This window comes from Scyliorhinus torazame, chromosome 21, assembly GCF_047496885.1.
Source record: "Scyliorhinus torazame isolate Kashiwa2021f chromosome 21, sScyTor2.1, whole genome shotgun sequence".
NCBI classification, from domain to species: domain Eukaryota; kingdom Metazoa; phylum Chordata; class Chondrichthyes; order Carcharhiniformes; family Scyliorhinidae; genus Scyliorhinus; species Scyliorhinus torazame.
Genome location: NC_092727.1, coordinates 79,634,579 through 79,655,049, shown reverse-complemented (window position 1 = coordinate 79,655,049; position 20,471 = coordinate 79,634,579). Strand labels below are relative to the sequence as shown.

Below are 20,471 nucleotides of genomic sequence, written 5' to 3'. Positions count from 1 at the left end.
GAGGACCGATCCTCCTGGGAAGGGGGCGGTCGCGGGGTGCGCCGGTGGCAGGGAGGGGGTGATTGGTGTCGGGGGGGTGTGTGTGTTGCCGGCGGGCGCCAGATCCCGCAGGGAGACCGTGTCCTGTCGGCCGTCGGGGTACTCCACGTAAGCGTACTGTGGGTTCGCGTGAAGGAGGTGAACCCTCTCGACCAACGGGTCCGACTTGTGCGCCCGCTCATGTTTTCGGAGCAAGATGGGTCCTGGGGCCGCCAGCCAGGTCGGCAGCGACGTTCCAGAGGAGGACTTCCTGGGGAAGACAAGGAGGCGCTCATGAGGCGTTTGGTTAGTGCTAGTACACAGTAGTGACCGGATGGAGTGGAGAGCGTCCGGGAGGACCTCCTGCCACCGTGAAACTGGGAGGTCCCTGGACCGTAGGGCCAGTAGGACGGTCTTCCAGACAGTGCTGTTCTCCTTCTCTACTTGCCCGTTTCCCCGGGGGTTGTAGCTGGTCGTCATGCTCGAGGCTATACCGTTGCTGAGCAGGAACTGGCGCAGCTCGTCACTCATGAAGGAGGACCCCCTGTCGCTGTGGACGTATGCGGGGCAACCGAACAGTGTGAATATGGTGTTCAGGGCTTTAATGACTGTGGCCGCTGTCATGTCAGGGCAGGGGATGGCGAAGGGGAAGTGGGAGTACTCGTCCACCACATTAAGGAAGTATGTGTTGCGGTCGGTGGAGGGGAGGGGTCCTTTGAAATCCAGACTAAGGCGTTCAAAGGGACGGGAAGCCTTGATCAGGTGCGCACCATCCGGCCTGAAAAAGTGCGGTTGCACTCTGCGCAGATGTGGCAGTTCCTTGTGACTGTACGGACCTCCTCCAAAGAGTATGGGAGGTTGCGGGACTTAATAAAGTGGTAGAACCGAGTGACCCCCGGGTGGCAGAGGTCCTCGTGGAGGGTTTGGAGGCGGTTAATTTGTGCGTTGGCACATGTGCCGCGGGATAGGGCATCGGACGGCTCGTTCAGCTTTCCGGGACGGTACAGGATCTCATAGTTGAAGGTGGAGAGCTCGATCCTCCACCTTAAGATCTTGTCGTTTTGGATTTTGCCCCGCTGTGCATTATCGAACATGAAAGCTACCGACCGTTGGTCAGTGAGGAGAGTGAATCTCCTGCCGGCCAGGTAATGCCTCCAATGTCGCACAGCTTCCACTATGGCTTGGGCTTCCTTTTCCACTGAGGAGTGGCGGATTTCTGAAGCGTGGAGGGTTCGGGAGAAAAAGGCCACGGGAAGACCCTCACCAATAAATTCTGGTGGAGAGGAAACCCGAGACACTACACGTGTAGTGTCTCCCACCCACCCTCCTCCTCTAACCTAATAATAAAACCCATTGGTCTGAGGTAAGTACCATATTTTATTATATTATTATTATTTTTTATAAAAATTTAATTTAGTTGTTAGCCAGATCTTGGTAGAAAGTTAGAGGAATGGCAGGGAAGGGAGTGCAATGTTCCTCCTGCAGGATGTTTGAGGTGAGGGATGCAGTTAGTGTCCCTGCTGATTTTACCTGCAGGAAGTGCTGCCATCTCCAGCTCCTCCAAGACCGAGTTAGGGAACTGGAGCTGGAGTTGGAAGAACTTCGGATCATTCGGGAGGCAGAAGGGGTCATAGATAGCAGCTTCAGGGAATTAGTTACACCAAAGATTGGAGATAGGTGGGTAACTGTAAGAGGGACTGGGAAAAAGCAGTCAGTGCAGGGATCCCCTGCGGTCGTTCCCCTGAGAAACAAGTATACCGCTTTGGATACTTGTGGGGGGGGGGACTTACCAGGGGTAAGCCATGGGGTACGGGCCTCTGGCACGGAGTCTGTCCCTGTTGCTCAGAAGGGAAGGGGGGAGAGGAGCAGAGCATTAGTAATTGGGGACTCTATAGTCAGGGGCACAGATAGGAGATTTTGTGGGAGCGTGAGAGACTCACGTTTGGTATGTTGCCTCCCAGGTGCAAGGGTACGTGATGTCTCGGATCGTGTTTTCCGGGTCCTTAGGGGGAGGGGGAGCAGCCCCAAGTCGTGGTCCACATTGGCACTAACGACATAGGTAGGAAAGGGGACAAGGATGTCAGGCAGGCTTTCAGGGAGCTAGGATGGAAGCTCAGAACTAGAACAAACAGAGTTGTTATCTCTGGGTTGTTGCCCGTGCCACGTGATAGTGAGATGAGGAATAGGGAGAGAGAGCATTTAAACACGTGGCTACAGGGATGGTGCAGGCGGGAGGGATTCAGATTTTTGGATAACTGGGGCTCTTTCTGGGGAAGGTGGGACCTCTACAGACAGGATGGTCTACATCTGAACCTGAGGGGCACAAATATCCTGGGGGGGAGATTTGTTAGTGCTCTTTGGGGGGGTTGAAACTAATGCAGCAGGGGCATGGGAACCTGGATTGTAGTTTTAGGGTAAGGGAGAATGAGAGTATAGAGGTCAGGAGCACAGATTTGATGTCGCAGGAGGGGGCCAGTGTTCAGGTAGGTGGTTTGAAGTGTGTCTACTTCAATGCCAGGAGTATACGAAACAAGGTAGGGGAACTGGCAGCATGGGTTGGTACCTGGGACTTCGATGTTGTGGCCATTTCGGAGACATGGATAGAGCAGGGACAGGAATGGATGTTGCAGGTTCCGGGGTTTAGGTGTTTTAGTAAGCTCAGAGAAGGAGGCAAAAGAGGGGGAGGTGTAGCGCTGCTAATCAAGAGCAGTATTACGGTGGCGGAGAGGATGCTAGATGGGGACTCTTCTTCCGAGGTAGTATGGGCTGAAGTTAGAAACAGGAAAGGAGAGGTCACCCTGTTGGGAGTTTTTTATAGGCCTCCTAATAGTTCTAGGGATGTAGAGGAAAGGATGGCGAAGATGATTCTGGATATGAGCGAAAGTAACAGGGTAGTTATTATGGGAGACTTTAACTTTCCAAATATTGACTGGAAAAGATATAGTTCGAGTACAATAGATGGGTCGTTTTTTGTACAGTGTGTGCAGGAGGGTTTCCTGAAACAATATGTTGACAGGCCAACAAGAGGCGAGGCCACGTTGGATTTGGTTTTGGGTAATGAACCAGGCCAGGTGTTGGATTTGGAGGTAGGAGAGCACTTTGGGGACAGTGACCACAATTCGGTGACGTTTACGTTAATGATGGAAAGGGATAAGTATACACCGCAGGGCAAGAGTTATAGCTGGGGGAAGGGCAATTATGATGCCATTAGATGTGACTTGGGGGGGATAAGGTGGAGAAGTAGGCTGCAAGTGTTGGGCACACTGGATAAGTGGGGCTTGTTCAAGGATCAGCTACTGCGTGTTCTTGATAAGTATGTGCCGGTCAGACAGGGAGGAAGGCGTCGAGCGAGGGAACCGTGGTTTACCAAGGAAGTGGAATCTCTTGTTAAGAGGAAGAAGGAGGCCTATATGAAGTGTGAAGTTTCGGTTGGGGCGATGGATAGTTACAAGGTAGCGAGGAAGGATCTAAAGAGAGAGCTAAGACGAGCAAGGAGGGGACATGAGAAGTATTTGGCAGGAAGGATCAAGGAAAACCCAAAAGCTTTCTATAGGTATGTCAGGAATAAGCGAATGACTAGGGAAAGAGTAGGACCAGTCAAGGACAGGGATGGGAAATTGTGTGTGGAGTCTGAAGAGATAGGCAAGATACTAAATGAATATTTTTCGTCAGTATTCACTCAGGAAAAAGATAATGTTGTGGAGGAGAATGCTGAGCCCCAGGCTAATAGAATAGATGGCATTGAGGTATGTAGGGAAGAGGTGTTGGCAATTCTGGACAGGCTGAAAATAGATAAGTCCCCGGGACCTGATGGGATTTATCCTAGGATTCTCTGGGAGGCCAGGGAAGAGATTGTTGGACCTTTGGCTTTGATTTTTATGTCATCATTGGCTACAGGAATAGTGCCAGAGGACTGGAGGACAGCAAATGTGGTCCCTTTGTTCAAAAAGGGGAGCAGAGACAACCCCGGCAACTATAGACCGGTGAGCCTCACGTCTGTAGTGGGTAAAGTCTTGGAGGGGATTATAAGAGACAAGATTTATAATCATCTAGATAGGAATAATATGATCAGGGATAGTCAGCATGGCTTTGTGAAGGGTAGGTCATGCCTCACAAACCTTATTGAGTTCTTTGAGAAGGAGACTGAACAGGTAGACGAGGGTAAAGCAGTTGATGTGGTGTATATGGATTTCAGCAAAGCGTTTGATAAGGTTCCCCACGGCAGGCTATTGCAAAAAATACGGAGGCTGGGGATTGAGGGTGATTTAGAGATGTGGATCAGAAATTGGCTAGCTGAAAGAAGACAGAGGGTGGTGGTTGATGGGAAATGTTCAGAATGGAGTACAGTCACAAGTGGAGTACCACAAGGATCTGTTCTGGGGCCGTTGCTGTTTGTCATTTTTATCAATGACCTAGAGGAAGGCGCAGAAGGGTGGGTGAGTAAATTTGCAGACGATACTAAAGTCGGTGGTGTTGTCGATAGTGTGGAAGGATGTAGCAGGTTACAGAGGGATATAGATAAGCTGCAGAGCTGGGCTGAGAGGTGGCAAATGGAGTTTAATGTAGAGAAGTGTGAGGTGATTCACTTTGGAAGGAATAACAGGAATGCGGAATATTTGGCTAATGGTAAAGTTCTTGAAAGTGTGGATGAGCAGAGGGATCTAGGTGTCCATGTACATAGATCCCTGAAAGTTGCCACCCAGGTTGATAGGGTTGTGAAGAAGGCCTATGGAGTGTTGGCCTTTATTGGTAGAGGGATTGAGTTCCGGAGTCGGGAGGTCATGTTGCAGCTGTACAGAACTCTGGTACGGCCGCATTTGGAGTATTGTGTACAGTTCTGGTCACCGCATTATAGGAAGGACGTGGAGGCTTTGGAGCGGGTGCAGAGGAGATTTACCAGGATGTTGCCTGGTATGGAGGGAAAATCTTATGAGGAAAGGCTGATGGACTTGAGGTTGTTTTCGTTGGAGAGAAGAAGGTTCAGAGGAGACTTAATAGAGGCATACAAAATGATCAGGGGGTTGGATAGGGTGGACAGTGAGAGCCTTCTCCCGCGGATGGATATGGCTGGCACGAGGGGACATAACTTTAAACTGAGGGGTAATAGATATAGGACAGAGGTCAGAGGTAGGTTCTTTACGCAAAGAGTAGTGAGGCCGTGGAATGCCCTACCTGCTACAGTAGTGAACTCGCCAACATTGAGGGCATTTAAAAGTTTATTGGATAAACATATGGATGATAATGGCATAGTGTAGGTTAGATGGCTTTTGTTTCGGTGCAACATCGTGGGCCGAAGGGCCTGTACTGCACTGTATTGTTCTATGTTCTATGTTCTATGTCTGCCCGCTTGGTTAAGGGTGGCCGCTAGAGCTACGTCGGAGGCGTCGCTCTCGACCTGGAAGGGGAGGGACTCGTCGATGGCGCGCATCGTGGCCTTTGCGATATCCGCTTTGATACGGCTGGAGGCCTGGCAAGCCTCTGTCGACAGAGGGAAGGTCGTGGTCTGTATTAGGGGGCGGGCCTTGTCTGCATACTGGGGGACCCACTGGGCGTAGTATGAAAAGAACCCCAGGCAGCGTTTTAGGGCTTTTGAGCAGTGCGGGAGGGGAAATTCCATGAGGGGGCGCATACGTTCGGGGTCGGGGCCTATTATCCCATTGCGCACTACGTAGCCCAAGATGGCTAGCCGATCGGTGCTAAAAACGCACTTGTCCTCGTTGTACGTGAGGTTCAAGGCTTTAGCGGTCTGGAGGAATTTTTGGAGGTTGGCGTCGTGGTCCTGCTGATCGTGGCCGCAGATGGTTACATTGTCGAGATACGGGAACGTGGCCCGCAACCCGTGTTGATCAACCATTCGGTCCATCTCTCGTTGGAAGACCGAGACCCCGTTTGTGACGCCAAATGGGACCCTTAGGAAGTGGTATAATCGCCCGTCTGCCTCGAAGGCTGTGTACTTGCGGTCACTTGGGCGGATGGGGAGCTGATGGTAGGCGGACTTGAGGTCCACGGTGGAGAAGACTTTATATTGGGCAATCCGATTGACCATGTCGGATATGCGGGGGAGAGGGTACGCGTCTAGTTGTGTGTACCTGTTGATGGTCTGGCTATAGTCTATGACCATCCTTTGCTTCTCCCCTGTCTTTAGTACTACCACCTGTGCTCTCCAGGGACTATTGCTGGCCTGGATTATGCCTTCCTTCAGTAGCCGCTGGACTTCAGACCGAATGAAGGTCCGGTCCTGGGCGCTGTACCGTCTGCTCCTAGTGGCGACGGGTTTGCAATCCGGGGTGAGGTTTGCAAACAAGAATGGGGGCTCAACCTTGAGGGTTGCGAGGCCGCAGATAGTGAGTGGGGGTATTGGGACGCCGAATTTGAAGGTTAGGCTCTGCAGATTGCACTGGAAGTCTAATCCCAGTAATGTGGGGGCGCAGAGTTGGGGTAGGACGTAGAGCCTGTAGTTTTTGAACTCCCTCCCTTGCACCGTTAGGGTAACTATGCAGAAGCCTTTGATCTGTACGGAGTGGGATCCTGCAGCTAGGGAAATCTTTTGTGCGCTGGGACGGATGGTCAAAGAACAGCGTCTTACCGTGTCGGGGTGGATAAAGCTCTCCGTGCTCCCGGAGTCGACCAGGCATGGTGTCTCGTGCCCGTTTATCAGCACCTTTGTCGTCGTCGTCTGGAGCGTCCGGGACCGAGCTTGGTCCAGCGTCATTGAAGCCAGACGTGATCGTAATGTTTGAGCATCTTCTTCGAACCCCGTGGAGCCGTCGACACTGGGGTCCGTTGTTGCCGTCCAGGATGGCGGCGAGGGTGAGCAAGATGGCCGCCCCCATGCGTCGCACAGGTCTGGGGTGGTCCAAGATGGCGGCGCCCCTCCTCCCCTCGTGGTGGCCGGGACCCAAAATGGCGGCGCCTGCGGGTCGCACATGGGGCGCTGGGGGGGTTGGGGAGCATTAGGAACACGCAGGACTCCCTCTTCTCTGGGGACAGCGGTGGCCGGGACCCAAAGTGGATGCGCCTGCGGGTCGTACATGGGGCGCGGGTGGGGTTGGGGAGCGTTAGAGACGCGCAGAACTCCCTCTTCTCCGGGGACAGCGGTGGTCGGGACCCAAAGTGGTTGCGCCTGCGGGTCGTACATGGGGCGCTGGGGGGGTTGGGGAGCGTAAAAAGCTTGCAGGGCTCCTTGTTCTCCTGGGACAGCGGCGACCTCCCGGGACCGGCACACAGCCGCAAAATGGCCCTTTTTCCCGCAGCTCTTACAGATCGCTGCGCGGGCCGGGCAGCGCTGCCGGGGGTGTTTCGCCTGGCCGCAGAAATAGCAGCGGGCTCCCCCGGTGCGACTTGGCGTCTGAACCGCGCAAGCCTGTGGGGTGACCGGGGGGGGGGGTGTTTGTCGCGACGGGTGCGTACGGAGCCCAATGGGCTACCGCGCGGTCGGGGCCGTAGGCGCGGGCGTTTCGCGTGGCCACGTCCAGGGAGGCTGCTAGGGCCCGTGCCTCTGAGAGTCCTCGCGACTCTATTTCTAAAAGTCTTTGGCGGATTTGGGAGGAGTTCATACCTGCCACAAAAGCATCGTGCATTTACATGTCCGTGTGTTCATTTGCGTTCACCGGCGGGCAGCTGCAGGCCCGTCCCAAAATTAGTAGCGCGGCGTAGAATTCATCTATCGATTCTCCGGGAATTTGCCGTCTCGTTGCGAGTTGATAGCGAGCGAGGATCTGGTTTACTGGGCGAACATAGATGCTTTTTAGTGCTGTGAATGCCATCTGGAAATCCTCTGCGTCTTCGATGAGAGAGAAAATCTCCGTGCTTAACCTCGAGTACAGGATCTGTAGTTTTTGGTCTTCTGTGACCCGGCCGGGGGCCGTTCTGAGGTAGGCCTCGAAACAAGTCTGCCAGGGCTTGAAAGCTGCTGCTGCGTTCACAGCGTGGGGGCTGATCCTCAGGCATTCCGGGATGATCCTGAGCTCCATAGTCCTTTAGGCACGCTTAATAAATTGTAGCGCACAAAGACTCCGAGAGACGAATAGAGTGAAGTCGATGAGGCTTTATTAAGCGTGTCTGTTCCCCCGCAGTTCAGTAGCAGACTGGCCTGCGGGGGAGGACTCCTGGTTCTTATACTCCACCTTCAGGGCGGAGCTAGAGGTCAACGGCCAACCAGGACCCGGGATCTGTCAGCCAATGACATCACGGCTTCACAGTCCCACATGACCCCTAATGCATACTACCACAAAGGGCAAACAAAGCAAGAGAATACTCAATAAGTGGGAAGATATTGGGTGCAATTTAACAGGAATAAAAGAGCCCTATTTTGGGTGCATTTAGTGTTTCTTGGCGCCTACAGCACCGAGAATGACCCTGTTGTCAAATGGGACTCTTTTTTGGCCTCAACGAGAAATACCCTGCCAAGGCCGCACTTAAAATCATTTCCTGCACTGACAAGCTCAGCTCATCAGGAAGAGATCGGGTGTCATTTTTGATTGCCTCCCCGATCTCTCAACCCCGTCCCGCTCCCCCCCCCCCCTCCCCCCCCCCACCATGCACTCCGGACCCCCCAAAAAACACCCCAACTTACCTGTTAGTGGGTCCTAGAGCCTCCCCTAACCCATCTCATAAGGGCAGGGCATCTCCAGACCGATACCCAGCGCACCTCGGTGCTGCCAATTGGCACCCTGTCAGTGCCCCTGCCAGTCTGGGTGCCAGGCTGGCAGTGTCAAGGTGCCTGGCTGGCAGCAGGCATGCCAGGGTGCCACTCTATCCAGAACCCGACCAGCCGGGGGTCTCCAAGGTTCTGGGAGACCCCCCAGGTGCCATTACACCTGGTCTGCATTTGTGTGGACCAGTGCTAAATGGCATCATGGCAAGGTCTCCACAATTGTTAAGATGTAAATCTGGATCACCGCCAGTAAGGGCGAGATCTAGATCGCAACATCTTGCTTCACCTTGTGAGGCATTCCAATTGTTGTAAATCTCGGGAGGGGCTTGTCATGAGATTTGATTTAATGGCCTTGTTTCGTCACCAAGTCGGGCGGGACAAGGCTGTTCGATGTGCCCATTAAGAGTCTGGCATCTTTGAGTCTGGCATCTTTGAAGCTGTCGATATATATGTTTCTGGAACATACCTCTTCATTCACCTGAGGAAGGAGCAGCGCTCCGAAAGCTAGTGACATCGAAACAAACCTGTTGGACTTTAACCTGGTGTTGTAAGACTTCTTACTGTGCCCATGAAGAGTGGTAGAGGATGTGAGAGACCTTGGAGTGCATGTCCACAGGTCCTTGAAGGTGGCAGGAAAGGGGTCAAGGAAGGATATGTCTGGTAGGGTGGCCCCTTAAAGGGGGCGATCCTTCGTGGGCCATGTGACTTGCCTTGAGCCAATGGGGATGGAGCACGTAAACCATTTGTTAAAAATGTTTTTATTGGTTTTCACATTTTATGTAACAAATTTCAGTTCATACGTTAAATTACAAGTTTCATATCCGTGCATAATACCAAGCAAAAGCCAGCAAGCAGAGAGAAATTTACAAAAAAGAGATAAACCAAAGAGCGAGGAAGACAACACAAACAAACAACGATCACTATAAATATTTACATCTACTTGTCTTCCCTCCTCCCCCTCGGAACTGTGGATCCCATTTGGCCAATCTGCCTCAGCTACCCTTCCCTGTGTTGACCCAAGGGTGTATTAATCGGCCTATTGTTGCTCCCTCTGGTTTTCCACTTGCCCTCGGGCCCGTCCCGTGTGGCTTTGCCCTTTGTGCCTCGTGGTCGTTTTTGAGGGCTTTTGCCACCCCCCCCCCCTCTTCTTCCAGCTCCCCCATTCCCCTCCCTTCCTTTTCCTTTATGTTCTGTGGCTCGTCTGTGCTTCCCACTCCCTTCCCGCCTCCCCCTCTGCTGTACTGGTTGCTGGCTATGAATAGGTAATGGAACAAGTTGATGAAGGCTGTGGAAACCCTCCTCCGGCTCATGGATGGCGAGCTTTGTCTTCTCCAGTTGGAGGAATTCCGACAGGTCGGACAGTCAGTCTGCAGCTTTGGGAGGTGCTGCTGATCGCCAGCCGAGCAGGATTCTTCACTGGGTGATCATGAAAGCGTTGGCCCCCCTCCCCATGTGATGCCATTAGACATGACTTGGGGGGGATAGGTTGGAGAAGTAGGCTGCAAGTGTTGGGCACGCTGGATATGTGGAGCTTGTTTAAGGAACAGCTACTGCGTGTTCTTGATAAGTACGTACCGGTCAGGCAGGGAGGAAGGCGTCGAGCGAGGGAACCGTGGTTTACCAAAGAAGTGGAATCTCTTGTTAAGAGGAAGAAGGAGGCCTATGTGAAGATGAGGAGTGAAGTTTCAGTTGGGGCGCTTAATAGTTACAAGGTAGTGAGGAAGGATCTAAAGGGAGAGCTAAGACGAGCAAGGAGGGGACATGAGAAGTATTTGGCAGGTAGGATCAAGGAAAACCCAAAGGCTTTCTATAGGTATGTCAGGAATAAAAGAATGACTAGGGTAAGAGTAGGGCCAGTCAAGGACAGGGATGGGAAGTTGTGTGTGGAGTCTGAAGAGATAGGCGAGATACTAAATGAATACTTTTCGTCAGTATTCACTCAGGAAAAAGAGAATGTTGTGGAGGAGAATGCTGAGACCCAGGCTATTAGAATAGATGGCATTGAGGTACGTAGGGAATAGGTGTTGGCAATTCCGGACAGGCTGAAAACAGATAAGTCCCCGGGGCCTGATGGGATTTATCCTAGGATTCTCTGGGAAGCCAGGGAAGAGATTGCTGGGCCTTTGGCTTTGATTTTTATGTCATCATTGGCTACAGGAATAGTGCCAGAGGACTGGAGGATAGCAAATGTGGTCCCTTTGTTCAAGAAGGGGAGTAGAGACAACCCCGGCAACTAGACCGGTGAGCCTCACGTCTGTTGTGGGTAAAGTCTTGGAGGGGATTATAGGAGACAAGATTTATAATCATCTAGATAGGAATAATATGATTAGGGATAGTCTGCATGGCTTTGTGAAGGGTAGGTCATGCCTCACAAACCTTATCGAGTTCTTTGAGAAGGTGACTGAACAGGTAGACGAGGGTAGAGCAGTTGATGTGGTGTATATGGATTTCAGTAAAGCGTTTGATAAGGTTCCCCACGGTAGGCTATTGCAGAAAATACGGAGGCTGGGGATTGAGGGTGATTTAGAGATGTGGATCAGAAATTGGCTAGCTGAAAGAAGACAGAGGGTGGTGGCTGATGGGAAATGTTCAGAATGGAGTTCAGTTACAAGTGGCGTACCACAAGGATCTGTTCTGGGGCCGTTGCTGTTTGTCATTTTTATCAATGTCCTAGAGGAGGGCGCAGAAGAGTGGGTGAGTAAATTTGCAGACGACACTAAAGTCGGTGGTGTTGTCGACAGTGCGGAAGGATGTAGCAGGTTACAGAGGGACATAGATAAGCTGCAGAGCTGGGCTGAGAGGTGGCAAATGGAGTTTAATGTAGAGAAGTGTGAGGTGATTCACTTTGGAAGGAATAACAGGAATGCGGAATATTTGGCTAATGGTAAAATTCTTGGAAGTGTGGGTGAGCAGAGGGATCTAGGTGTCCATGTACATAGATCCCTGAAAGTTGCCACCCGGTTGATAGGGTTGTGAAGGGTAGGTCATGTTATTATTTAGATTTATATATTATATATTATAATATATTTATATATTATATATCATATATTATTTAGATTTAATAATGGGAGATGAGGAAATGGCTGAGGAACTGAACAGGTTTTTTGGGTCGGTCTTCACAGTGGAAGACACAAATAACATGCCAGTGACTGATGGAAATGAGGCTATGACAGGTGAGGACCTTGAGAGGATTGATATCACCAAGGAGGTAGTGATGGGCAAGCTAATGGGGCTAAAGGTAGACAAGTCTCCTGGCCCTGATGGAATGCATCCCAGAGTGCTAAAAGAGATGGCTAGGGAAATTGCAAATGCACTAGTGATAATTTACCAAAATTCACTAGACTCTGGGGTGGCCTCGGCGGATTGGAAATTAACAAACGTGACGCCACTGATTAAAAAAGGAGGTAGGCAGAAAGTGGGTAATTATAGGCCAGTGAGCTTAACTTCGGTAGTGGGGAAGATGCTGGAATCTATCATCAAGGAAGAAATAGCGAGGCATCTGGATGGAAATTGTCCCATTGGACAGACGCAGCATGGGTTCATAAAGGGCAGGTCGTGCCTAACTAATTTAGTGGAATTTTTTGAGGACATTAACAGTGCGGTAGATAACGGGGAGCCAATGGATGTGGTATATCTGGATTTCCAGAAAGCCTTTGACAAGGTGCCACACAAAAGGTTGTTGCATAAGATAAAGATGCATGGCATTAAGGGGAAAGTAGGAGCATGGATAGAGGATTGGTTAATTAATAGAAAGCAAAGAGTGGGGATTAATGGGTGTTTCTCTGGTTGGCAATCAGTAGCTAGTGGTGTCCCTCAGGGATCAGTGTTGGGCCCACAACTGTTCACAATTTACATAGATGATTTGGAGTTGGGGACCAAGGGCAATGTGTCCAAGTTTGCAGACGACACTAAGATAAGTGGTAAAGCAAAAAGTGCAGAGGATACTGGAAGTCTGCAGAGGGATTTGGACAGGCTAAGTGAATGGGCTAGGGTCTGGCAGATGGAATACAATGTTGACAAATGTGAGGTTATCCATTTTGGTAAGAATAACGGCAAAAGGGATTATTATTTAAATGATAAAAAATTAAAACATGCTGCTGTGCAAAGAGATCTGGGTGTGCTAGTGCATGAGTCGCAGAAAGTTGGTTTTCAGGTGCAACAGGTGATTAAGAAGGCAAATGGAATTTTGTCCTTCATTGCTAGAGGGATAGAGTTTAAGACTAGGGAGGTTATGCTGCAATTGTATAAGGTGTTAGTGAGGCCACACCTGGAGTATTGTGTTCAGTTTTGGTCTCCTTACTTGAGAAAGGACGTACTGGCACTGGAGGGTGTGCAGAGGAGATTCACTAGGTTAATCCCAGAGCTGAAGGGGTTGGATTACGAGGAGAGGTTGAGTAGACTGGGACTGTACTCGTTGGAATTTAGAAGGATGAGGGGGGATCTTATAGAAACATATAAGATTATGAAGGGAATAGATAGGATAGATGCGGGCAGATTGTTTCCACTGGCGGGTGAAAGCAGAACTAGGGGGCATAGCCTCAAAATAAGGGGAAGTAGATTTAGGACTGAGTTTAGGAGGAACTTCTTCACCCAAAGGGTTGTGAATCTATGGAATTCCTTGCCCAGTGAAGCAGTAGAGGCTCCTTCATTAAATGTTTTTAAGATAAAGATAGATCGTTTTTTGAAGAATAAAGGGATTAAGGGTTATCGTGTTCGGGCCGGAAAGTGGAGCTGAGTCCACAAAAGATCAGCCATGATCTCATTGAATGGCGGAGCAGGCTCGAGGGGCCAGATGGCCTACTCCTGCTCCTAGTTCTTATGTTCTTATGTTCTTATGTTCTTATGAAGAAGGCCTATGGAGTGTAGGCCTTTATTGGTAGAGGGATTGAGTTCCGGAGTCATGAGGTCATGTTGCAGCTGTACAAAACTCTGGTACGGCCGCATTTGGAGTATTGCATACAGTTCTGGTCACCGCATTATAGGAAAGACGTGGAGGCTTTGGAGCGGGTGAAGAGGAGATTTACCAGGATGTTACCTGGTATGGAGGGAAAATCTTATGAGGAAAGGCTGATGGATTTGAGGTTGTTTTCGTTAGAGAGAAGAAGGTTAAGAGGAGACTTAATAGAGGCATACAAAATGATCAGGGGGTTAGATAGGGTGGACAGTGAGAGCCTTCTCCCGCGGATGGAAATGGCTAGCACGAGGGGACGTAGCCTTAAACTGAGGGGTAATAGATATAGGACAGAGGTCAGAGGTAGGTTCTTTACGCAAAGAGTGGTGAGGCCGTGGAATGCCCTACCTGCAACAGTAGTGAACTCGCCAACATTGAGGACATTTAAAAGTTTATTGGATAAGCATATGGATGATAATGGCATAGTGTCGGTTAGATGGCTTTTGTTTTTTGACTTCCCATGTCGGTGCAACATTGTGGGCCGAAGGGCCTGTACTGCGCTGTATCGTTCTATGTTCTATGCTCTATAAAGAGTTCTGGCTGCTCTGAGACGGCAAAGCCTGCCACATTTGGGCATGGATCCAGCCTCACTCCCACAACCCTGGACATTGACTCAAAGAAGGTCGTCCAGAACCCAACAAGTTTGAGGCAGGCCCTGAACATGTGGGTGTGTTTGGCCGGGCCTCCCTGACACCGTTGGCATTTGTCCTCCACCTCTGGAAGAACCTGCTCATTTGGGTTCTAGTTAGGTGCGCCCTGTGCTTTAGCTGCATTGGGCTCAGCCCTGAACATGTGGAAGTGAAGTTTGTCCAGTGCAGTCCTTCGACCCAGAGTCCCCTCCCTAACTTCTATGCCTAGTTCTTCCTCCCATTTTGCCCTTGTCTTGTCCAGGGTGGAGTTACCTCCTCCAACAGTTACACATACAGGTCCCCCTCACCTAGGTCGTCTGCGTCTAACAGTTCCTTAACTAACGAGTGTCCTGGTGTCTGGGAGTACATCATTGTTTCCCTACAGAGGAAGATTTTGACGTGTATATACCTAATTTCTTTCCTTTGAGTTCCTCCAGGATCGCTAGTTTGTCATCTGTGTACATGTCGCTAACCGTGTCCCTCGTCCTGTCTCCACCTTTTGAAGGTGACATCCATTGTTGCGGGCGTGAACTTCTGTTTACAGATGGGAGCCACAGTGGACATTTCAGTTGGGCTGAAGCGTTGTCTCATTTGACACCACGTTCAGAGCGAGGTTACCACCACGGGGCTTGTCGAGTGTTTGGTGGTAGGGGTCGGAAGTGGGGTTGTGACTAGGGCTCGGAGGGACGTCCTGATGGAGGAAGGTTCCTCAATCCTCACTCATTCTGCTTCCTATTCCTTCACCCAACCCTTCACCCTTTCTGCTGTGGCAGCCCAGTGATAGAACAGTAAGTTTAGGAGGGCCATGCCTCCCATACTTCTTATCCTTTGTAGGACCCTTACTTTGATCCTCGGGTTCTTTCCCCCCCCCCCACACACACAAACGCCATGATTAATTTGTCTACCATGTTGAAGAAGGCCTTTGGGGATGTAGATCGGGAGGGATCTGAACAGGAAGAGGAACCTGGCCAGTACGTTCATTTTGATCGTCTGCACTCTCCCTGCCAGCGAGAGTGGGAGCGGGCCCCACCTCTACAGGTCCCTTTTGACTTCCTCCACCAGACTTGTCAGGTTCCACATGTGGATTTGTTTCAAGCCGTGGGCTATTTGGATCCCTAGGTAGCGGAATTTGTTTTGGCCTTGTTTGAATGGCAGTCTCGCTAGCTCTGGCCCTCTCCCTTGCAGGTTTGCCAGGAAGGCTCCAAACTCCTTTAAGAGCTTCATGATTCCTTCCATGCTGGCCTGGGAGTCCGAGATGTAGAGGAGTAAGTCATCCACATGGAGTGAGACTCTATGCTCTCTGTCCCCCCTCTGGATATCTGTCCAGCCTTTTGCCGTCCTGGGGGCGATCATCAGTGGCTCAATTGCCAGGGCGAACATCTGTGGGGACAGCGAGCATCCCTGCCTCGTGTCCCTATGCAACTGGAAGTATTTATAGCTGGTAGTGATTGTCCATATGCTCGTCATGGGAGCGCTGAATAGTAGTTTCACCCAAGTGGTGAACACTGGTCCAAGCCCAAACCCCTCCAGTACCTCTGTGAGGTATTTCCATTCAACTGGTGTGCTCTCCCCGGAGGGGGTCATTATCACGTTCAGCAGGTACCGATGTTCGATGTTAACTGCCTGCCCTTGACAAAGCCCGTCTGATCCCACGCGACCACCTCTGGCCACTAAGCCAAGGTTTTTGACAGGATTTTCACATCCACATTGAGCAGCGATATGGGCGTGTAGGACCTGCTCTCAGTCAGGTCTTTGTTTATTTTGGGTATCATCGATAATGAGGCTTGTGCTAGTGTGGGGGCAGGGAGCCCTTTACCAGTGGGTATGCGAACATCTCTCGCAAGTGCAGAGCCAATGCTCGCGCAAATCATTTGTAGAAGTCGGCTGGGAATCCATCCGGCCACAGCGCCATTCCGACCTGCAATAAGTTGATCCTCTCCTTGATTTCCCCCAGTGCTAATGGTGCTTCCAAACCCTGTCTCCTATCTTCTCCCACGACTGGCATGTTGAGGAACTTCTTCATCCCCGAGTTTCCCTCGAGGAGCTCGGAGGTGTCTCGTCCCCGGTAGAAGCCCTCTTTGACCTTTTCCGGCTCGGCTACCAGCCTGCCGCTGTTGTCTCTAATCTGCACTATTTCCTTAGTAGCTGCCTGCTTTCTCAGCTGGTGGGCCACAGGCGGCTGGCTTTTTCTCCATGCTCGTTAAAGGTCCCGTGTCTGGCGGAGTTGGTGCACTGTTTTCCTCGTAGAAGGTAGATCAAAGTCCATTTGTAGCTTTTCCCTCTCCGCCAATAGCTCTACGGTCGGGGCCGCAGAGTACTGCCTGTCCACCTCCAGTATGGAGCCAACCAGTTGTTGCCTAGCCACCCTCCCCGTCCTGTCTCTGCGTGCATTGTACGCAATAATTTCTCCCCTAATCACTGCCTGCAGCTCCTCCCAGAACGTGGAGGGTGAGACCTCCCCATTCTGGTTGTTGGTAACGTACCCGCCTATGGCCTGTAACATTGTTTCCCAAAATGCCAGGAGGGCTGTGTCCAGCCTCCATTGGGAGGGGGGGCTGAGCCCAGCCCGTATCCAACCTCCCTTCCATGTAGTGTGGACAGGGTCGGATTTCCCACTATAAAGAAGTCATCCTGAGTCTCCAGCCTCCTTTCCACCTTTTCTAGAGCCGCCTGCAGGGTAATCAGCGCCTCTGCCACTTTGACCGTTGCCCTCATCTCCGTTTTAATGGCCTCCTAGAGCTCCTGGAGTTCCTGTGTGAGGAACTTCCTCCATCCGTTCGTCGCGGCGGAGCACTGCGGCCTGGTGGTCCTTCTCATTCAGGTGTGGCTGGGGCCTCGCTGCCCGGCCTGCTTACCATCTCCTCATTCCTTCTTTCCAGGCTTTTGCTGCCTTTGCCGTCCTTTCAGCTCCTGGAGCAACTGCCGATTGGTATGCCTTGCCCTGGTAGTGTTGGAGGAGGGTGGGGGGGTTTTCTCCCGGATTTAGCAGGCTATTTTTGAGCTTAATTTCAAGTTGAGAGGAGGAGAACCACCTTTTGTGTATCTACTCAGCACACTACCGTCACTGGAACCGGAGCAGGTACACCTGAACCTAATGGATTCCAGGGTGTAAAATCCAGAGCAGGATATCATCAGAATAAGCCTGGGAGGCGAGGGAACCAACGTGTTGGAGTTGTGCTGTTCTGTTCAATAAGTTCTCCTTTTGTTTTCACCATTGTGATTGAACATTGCCTCATCACTTTGCCTCGCACTACACCAATGTGGAATGCTTTCCTTTATTAGAGAAGGTATTGAATACAAAAGTAGGGATTTAATGATGAATCTGTATAAAACACTGGTCAGGCCACAGCTGGAGTTTTGGCTGCAGTTCTGGTCACCACATAATTGCTCTGCAAAGAGTGCAGAGATTTACAAGAATGTCACCAGCGCTTGAAAATTGCAGCAATGAGGAGAGATTGAATAGGCTAGTGTTGTTTTCCTTCGAACACAGGAGGCTAAGGGGTGATCTAATTGAGGTGCACAAAATTATCAAGTGCCTAGACAGCAAAGAGTAGAGGGGTCACTATACCAGGGGGCATAGAACAATAGGTTTAAGATGATTGGTAGAATGATTAGAGGGAACATGAGGAAAAGCTTTTTCACCCAGAGGATGGTGGGTGTTTGGAATTCAACGACTAAGTTGGTGGTTGAGACTGAAACACTTAACTCATTTAAACTATCTAAAGTGCTGAAAACTGCAAGATTACGGACCAGTTTTTATTTTGCTCTTTTTGGCCGGCGCAGAAATGATGGACTGAATGGCCTCTTTCTGCACCCTAACTTTTCTGTGGTTCTAATCGTCCTGAGATTTTGACTAGTTTTCCACCTCTCCCAAGGCTTCAGAAAATCTGAAGGCTAATCATAGAATTGAAGCTAACCACTGTGCTACCATGCTGCCCGGCACCGTCCTGCCCAGCTATTACGGCACAGAAGGAAGCCATTCGGCCCATTGAGTCATACCAACTCTGTTGAGCAATTCAATCAGTTGCACTACCCCACTTCCATCCCAGTAATCCTGCAGCTCTGGTTCCTTCAAGTGCCCAATATTTCCATTTGAAATCATTGATCACCTATTAGTTCACCATCTCATAGGCAGCAAGTTCCAGATCATTGCCAGTGACTGCGTCAAAATGTCCTACTCACATCTTTAGTGCTGCAGTAGAAGCTGAGCCATTGGCTATCATTGGTGCATTACGGTTGGTCCGTAGGCTAGCCTGTCAGCATGATCTGGCAGCAAGGGGAATCCAGCTCTTACTTGTCGGAAGCCTTTCCTCAGAGATTGGAGCCAACTTGTTCCGGTGTTGAGGAGGTGAGCGACATGTCGTGATGCACAAGACATCAAGACATCACGTCTGTACATGACAGGCTGAACGTTGACCAATAGGCATTTTCCTGCCTGTCATTTTCTGTATTCTCCTAATAGGCACAAGACCGATAAATTGCCTCAGATTATGTTAATTACTGGATAGGTAGGATTTCACAGGTTGGAGTGATTTCTGGAAACTACATTAGCTTTTGGTACTTCCCGATTTAAATAGCCTGGACACTCGCCCCCTTGAGCACCCATTCATTGGAGCTGCAGTGTACATTAACTTCAGCATGCAACAAGACATGCTCAATGGAGCTCCCAAATATATAACCTCCATTACGTGGAATGGCAAAGGCAGCAGGTGCATGGGAACACCATCCATCACCTCCGAGTTTCTGTCTGAATTACACACCATCCTCATTTGGAGGCAATTTCTCAAAATTACGTTTACAGGCCACTCTCTCCTCTCCCTCTAATTTAATCACAGAAGACAACATGCCAGATATCATTTGAAATATCTTATCTTAAATATTCAGCGTTTTTCAGTACGTATAGGAAGGGAATCGAGAAAATGAGTCAGCTGTAGTTTCTGAAAAAGTAGAACTATTGGTTTAACCACACTGGTCTTTCCCAGCCTAGCACGTTTCCTGTGTTCCAAGCCATTATTTTCTATGCATTGACAGTGCAGAGCCAACCAATTTGTGCAGCCCGAATGCTGTACACTAGTGACGGGCAGCCTAGGCTGGTAAGTGGGCCGCATTAGTGGTCCCCCTTCATCTCATGTGGGCCGCGAGATTGAAATCAGGCTTGTTCACTAACCATCACCCCATGAATAAGATTAAATACATTTCATGCACGCCAAATATATCATAGTGGGTTATAAAAAAATGCTTAATCATTCATTTATTTGTCGAAGTGTCATCAACTTCAAATGGTAAAACAAAATAAATATTTATATTTACCTTACTTAAAGTACAAATGTAACATAAAAGTGCAATTAAATAGTCCACTGGAGTTGTAGACAAGACGGTCTCCTGCTGGCTGCAATTGCATACCGAGACTTTGCATGGTGTGCCAATTGAACCGTGGCAGATTGATTGAACGCATAGGGAGCGCACAACTGTAACAGTCATTGTGGGTAATCAGCATGCACCTCACTTCACGTGCCCTTGCTTCATGTGTACATCACTTCAGGCATACCGCAAGAAAAAAAAACTATGTGGACAGAAACTGGCAGAATCGGACTTCCGGTGGCGGCTGTAGTGATATGTATATATGATGGTATATAAAGAGTTAATGACTACATCATGGTGTAAGCCAGCCACTAGATGGCAGCACTAGATTCATGTATATATATGTGGACTCAAAGGATCTTGGGTCTCTTCGAACCAGGAGTGACTAGACAGCAGATTGTTGGTGAGATATAGCATAGTTAGCAAGTGTAGTTAAATATAGTTACTATTATTCTGAATTACTTTATCACCAGTTATAGTTCGGTAAGAGTGAACAAACTCAACTCAACATTATTTAATTCGATATTCAATTAAACGTATTTGCTTTAAGTTGAAGATTGGTAGTTTCTTTTGAATCCAACCATCAGACCATTCTGGAAGACGAAAGCAAATAGGAACGACATATTACAATAAAGCGGCCATGGAGTGAGTGGTCACACACAGTGCAGCTCCTGGTTGAAGGTGTTGGTTTTGGCCTTTGTCACCCGTGATTTGGGTAGATTCAGCAGAAACGTGGAGCGAGAGTGCTGGGGAAGAAGTTGTCCCCTGAATGGGCATGTTTACGAGCTATCAAACCCGGTTGAAGATAGTGAAGGACCTGGCGTAAGATTTGGAGGAGACTTGTGATGCAGTTCCA

General features: G+C 49.9%; 1 protein-coding gene across 1 annotated transcript in view; it reads left to right on the top strand.

Annotated features, from left to right (window-relative positions):
• LOC140398366 (integrin beta-3-like) overlaps positions 1-20,471 on the top strand; it is a 229,271-nt gene that overhangs the window by 33,854 nt on the left and 174,946 nt on the right. The window lies entirely within an intron of this gene.